Below are 5873 nucleotides of genomic sequence, written 5' to 3'. Positions count from 1 at the left end.
AAAAGAAAAAATTACTTCAACCAAGTAGTAACTAAATGCATAAAATCAAACAAACATGCAAATGCAACAATTAATAAATTAACATTGGTGTTGAAAAAAAGAAGTAACTAACCCACGGAGATCGGTATCGACCTCCCACACTTAAAGATTGCACCGTCCTCGGTGCATCCTAAGATGTACAGGTGGATGGGTGGCTCCGTAGCTAGTGCTCTTTTTGTTCCTTTTCTTACAGGTGGTTTGGGAGTAGCTTTCTCTTTACCTTTCTTGGTGGTCATCCTGAAAAGGAAAAAAGAAAGTAACATGTAAAGCCAGGGGTTTGAGCAAGGAAGAGGATGGTATAGGTGATAATCGATGCACGGTAAAGAAGGATATCGTTAACACATGGTCATGACTACATGTGAAAAGTTCATCAATGGAAATATAGCAAGTGCATGTAATGACAATTAAATGTAAGATGTTTATTGGCATGCTGGCAAAGGCATGAGTAGCATAGATCAAGCATTAAATGCCCAATTTGATTATCATCTCTTTCAAACGAACAATCTGTTTGTATGAACAATTATAAATAATTAATAAAATATAAAAAGGGTTTTGTGAAAAACAAGCTTGAAAGTAGGATAACAGAAAAGTAGTGCGTGATGCCATACGGGCTTTTTCACAAACACTTAGCATGCATGGTAAATAAGTTATTGAAAGTATTAAATTGAACATGCACGCAACCCTATAAAAAGTAATATATAATTGTCAAACAATTCCTTAATAATCCATTAGCAAAATAATGACCCAAATAAATTTTCAACACCAATTAAAAGAAAAAGAAAGAAAAAGAAGGGAAAGAAAAGATTTAGATTTGGAGAAGAAAAAGATAAGATAGTTGGCTGATTTGGATAAGCTGTGCGCCGCTTGTGACGCGGACGCGTGAGTGACGCGTTCGGGCAGATAGCGCTTCTATGAAATGACGCGGACGCGTCATCCACGCGGTCGCGTGGATCAATTTGTGCCATTAACGTGAGGGCAGCCTCGCGGTCGCGCAACTCTCTGTTTGAAATTTATATTGCCAAATTTTAGGGTGACGCGGTCACCTGATTGGCCTTGTTTTAAAAAACAGCGCGGACGCATGGGGCACCCGGACGCGTGGTGCACACGTTCGCGTGGTAGGGCTTGTGCTTCTAACATGGTTCCAGCCCGACTCCATCAAAACTTGCTGCCATACACCCTTTTTACGCGGACGCGTAGGAGGCATTTGTCCCACATGACACGGACGCGTCAGCGACGCGGTCGCGTGGGTCAAATTGTGCCAAAGGCACACTTCCAGCCACACTTTCGCGTGACTCTCTGTTCAATCTTATTTTCTTCCCAACGCACATTTGACGCGGACGCATTAGCGACGCTGTAGCGTCGCGTGCGTTTTTTTTTTTTTTTGTAGTATGCAAAATGCAATGCTAATATGAATGCTATGCATGATTCCAGGTTCAATCAAAACTCAAAAACAAACAAAACAGACTAGAATTAAAATTGAAAAAGGGACGATCATACCATGGTGGGTTGTCTCCTACCTAGCACTTTTAGTTAAAGTCCTTAAGTTGGACATTTGGTGAGCTCTCTGTCATGGTGGCTTGTGCTTGTATTCATCCAAAAATCTCCACCAATGTTTGGAATTCCAGTAGCCTCTGGGATCCCAAACTAGGCACAGAAAGCCTTCAAGTAAGTTAAAGCAAGTGACAAGGCCCCAAGAGTATTGATTGCTAGACTGAATTTCGGGGTCCCAAATCTTGCTTTTGCACCCGTCTTCTTGTTGAGCAATACTGTTCCATCCGGGTGGCAAGCAGTCTGAATTCTCACTGAAGTGGCCAAACAACATTCTAGACCCATTCAATTGAGCTCTACACCAACCTTTGCGTTTAAACTTTGAGCACACAACCATGTTGAACCTTGCTTGACAACTCCAACCACTAACCATCTTCCTCTTACTCTCAATCCCACAAAGAGCTCTAAGTTGACCATCCATCTCCAGTAGCCCATATTCAAGTGGAATTAGAAAGCCAAGAGATATGAATTTTACCCACTTGAATGTTGTGAAGGATGATGGCAACTTAGGGGGAGGGGTCTTCAACAATTTTGGCAAAGTAATTGCAGACTTTACTCCCATGTGTTCTTTCTTGACACTTTCTACCTTTTTGCAAGCTTCTTCACTATCAACCTCTTCTTCTTGGTAGCTTTCTTCCAATTCAATCTCTTCTTTGTTGCTGACCAAGGGCATGGGAGGTTGTGCTTCTTCTTCTTTAATCTCCATGTCAAGTCCAATGGGCGAGGATTCAAATGTAGATAAAAATTCATTAATGATTGAATCCATCTCTTGATCGTCCCCTTCAAAGTCTTCAACCATGATATGCCTTGGAGGTTGTACACCCTTCTCAACATCAAATTCAAACTCCTTAGAAGGGGGCTCTGTGACTTGAGTTTTCCATGGAGGTTCTGCATCTCCTAAGTCTTCAACCACTTCTTCCTATTCAATGGCAGGCGTAGCTTCTTCCAATTATTCCAGTACAAATCCATGCTCCTTACTACCCACCGGAGTTTCTAATATCTCCCTCATGCTACGTTCTTCATTAGATTGTCCACATGAAGCCATAGGGGTTCCTTGAATGTCCGAACGTCGGGAAGGTAATCAATTTATCGCTTGATCCAGTTGGCGAAGGGTTGCATGAAATTTTTCCACTGTTTCTTTGAGACGATCCCTTGATTCTTGTTGCACTTGGCTATCATAAGTAGGATCATAGTGCTCTTGGATTGATGGATATGGAGATGGTGTATATTAAGGTGGTGGTTCTTGGGAGTAATTGGGGTGGAATTGGGGTGGTTCTATATATGGTTCATACGGTGCATAGGGTGGTTGGTATGATGGATATGGGTTTGGGTCATATGGAGGTGAATGGCGGAAAGGGGCTTGTGAGTATGGTGGTCCAAAATCATGTTGAGGAGGGAGTTCATAGGCATATGGTGGTGGTTGTTGATAATCAAAAGACTGCTCACCATAGCCATTGCCTTGATATGCATCACAGAATGGTTGTTGATAGTCCATTGGAGGTAGTTGTTGCCATGAGGGTTGATCAAATCTTTGTGGCTCCTCCCATCTTTGATTGTTCCAACCTTGATGCATGTTCTCATTGTAATCTCCTCTACCTGCAACATAATTATAACCAAACTCATAGCCAAAGGGGTGAGAGTTCATAGTAGTAAGAGAAAATAGAAATAAAAACTAACAAAAAGAAAATATTTTGAAAAAGATATGATTTTTGAAAAAAGATAAGATAAGATTTTGAAAAAGGATAAGATAAGATTTTGAAAAATGATAAGATAAGATTTTGAAAAAGATATGATTTTTTTTTTTTAAATTTGAATTTTGAAATTTAAAACTAAGATAAGATAAGATAGAAATTTTAAAATAAAAATCTGAATTTTTTTTGTAATTTTTGAAAAAAAATAATTAAAAAGCAAATATTTACAATAACCAATAATAAGGCACACGATTGCAATTTCCCGGCAACGGCGCCATTTTGACGATCGGATTTCCTATCGGTAAAGAAATTCACAAATGTAATCGCATTGTAAGTATAGCTTCTAAACCAACAGAAAATCCTTTCGTACAAACGTTTAGTTATCACAAGTAACAAACCCAATAAAATTTATAAACCGAAGTATTCAAACCTCGGGTCGTCTTCTTAAGAAACTGCAGGGAAGTATGATTTATTATTGGTTATGGAAGATAGTATTTTTAGGTTTTGAAAAGTTTGAATAAGAGAAATAAATTGCAGGGAATTAAATTAATGGCAAAGAAAAACTCCTAGAAAAGTATGAAAACTAGAAGTCCTATCCTAGTTATCCTTATCAATGGTGATGAGAATTATATTTTGCTCCCACTAAGTCAACCTCTAACTATGAAGGTAAGTCAAGTGGATAAATCAATTTAACACCTAAAGTCCTAGTCAACTCCTAAGGAAAGATTAGAGTTATAGGAATCTAAATCAATCAGCAAAGATAACAATTATCAATCACGATGAGTTTGATAACTCAAGAGTCACCAATTAATCAACTAGAACCAAGAATATAAGAAACTAAATAAAAGTCATATGTCTCAAATACCTCAAATATTAATAAAAGAAATCAAATCCAACATGGAAAAGTTCATAAGTCAAATTGGGAAAATAAAAGGAACATTGAACCTGTAATGAAGAAAAGTAGGCTGAACATAATAGAAATCCTAAATCCTAATCCTAATTCCTAAGAGAGAGGAGAGAACCTCTCTCTTTAAAAACTACATCTAAATCCTAAAACTATGTATGAATGTATGTTGTATCTAATGATGAATGAACGGATTCCCCCACTTTATAGCCTCTAATTTGTGCTTTCTGGGCTGAAAACTGGGTCAGAAACAGCCCAGAAATCGCTCTGGTACGTACAGGTCGCGGGAAAGTGACACGGAAGCGTCGTCCACGCATTTGCGTGGATTGAAATTTTGCAGATGCGACGTGGGCGCATCATCCTCGGGTTCGCATCGCCTAACTTCGAGGCGGCTATGGCAAATTATATATCTTTGTGAAGCCCCGGATGTTAGGTTTCCAACGCAACTAAAACCATCTCATTTGGACCTCTGTAGCTCAAGTTATGACCGTTTGAGTGCGAAAAGGTCAGGCTGGATAGCTTAGCAATTTCTTCAACTTCTTGTATTCCTTCCACTTTTGCATGCTTTCTTTCCATCCTCTGAGCCATTCCTGCCCTATGATCTCTGAAAACACTTAACACACATATTACGGTATCGAATGGTAATAAGAGAGGATTAAACATAGCAAAATTAAGACCAAAGAAGCATGTTTTCAATCATAGAACAAATTCTGGGAAGGAATTGTAAAACATGCAAATAGTATGAATAAGTGGGTAAAGATTTGATAAAAACCACTCAATTGAGCACAAGATAAACCATGAAATAGTGGTTTATCAGGTGCCTTATCACCTGGTAACTTGGGTTAACTAACCCGGGATTATCAGCTGAAAGTCCACTGTCAAGAGCAGCCCTTGTTACAGAGCTCTTAGTAACCCAAAGAGGTGCTGGACACCAAGGTCTCAAGAAAGAAAGTAACAAACCATATGCCTGTGGTGTGTATGTATGGGGGAAAGAGACTTGATGGAGTAAGTCCTTAGGGGTGTCTCAACACCTAGCACCTTGAACCAACTGGTTCGGGAGTGTTGGCTGAAAGCTTATCTTAAAGAGTCGCCCTCTCACAAAGCACTTAGCCTAAAAAGAATGCAATAAACCCTAGAAAAGAATGGAGGATCAATAAATAAGAAGTCTCATAGGATGCAATCAAGCAAGTATTCAAGAGCATGATATGGACCTAAAAACCAGTAAAGGAATGAACCTAAGTTGCTATGCATGAAATCCCATAGACCAAGAACTTGACTTCTATAATAATGATTTGTTTATCTTGTTCTTTTATTCATCTTTCCTATGTTTCAGTACTTGCTTAGAGACAAGCAAGTTTTAAGTTTGGTGATGTGATGCCAGGGCATCTTGGCCAGTTTTACTGACCTTTTCTTTACTATTTTAGGGTAGTTTCATGCATTTTATTAGTAAATAAGCAAGTTTTGGATAAAAATACACTTACACCTTGATTCAAGCAAACATTGTGAACTTTACATGATTTCATGAGAATTAGACAAGAATTGAATGATAAAATGGATGATGCATAATCTCATGACTTGGAACAGAGCTTTGATGCACTTTAATTGCTTGATTTCAGGACAAAGAAAGCAAGAAGGAGCCACGTTAGCAGCCACGTTAATCTAATTAACGTGACCACTAACGTGGAATGGGA

The sequence above is a fragment of the Arachis stenosperma genome, chromosome 1 (genome assembly GCF_014773155.1).
Source record: "Arachis stenosperma cultivar V10309 chromosome 1, arast.V10309.gnm1.PFL2, whole genome shotgun sequence".
Lineage (NCBI taxonomy): Eukaryota > Viridiplantae > Streptophyta > Magnoliopsida > Fabales > Fabaceae > Arachis > Arachis stenosperma.
Note: the sequence above shows the minus strand (reverse complement) of the source record.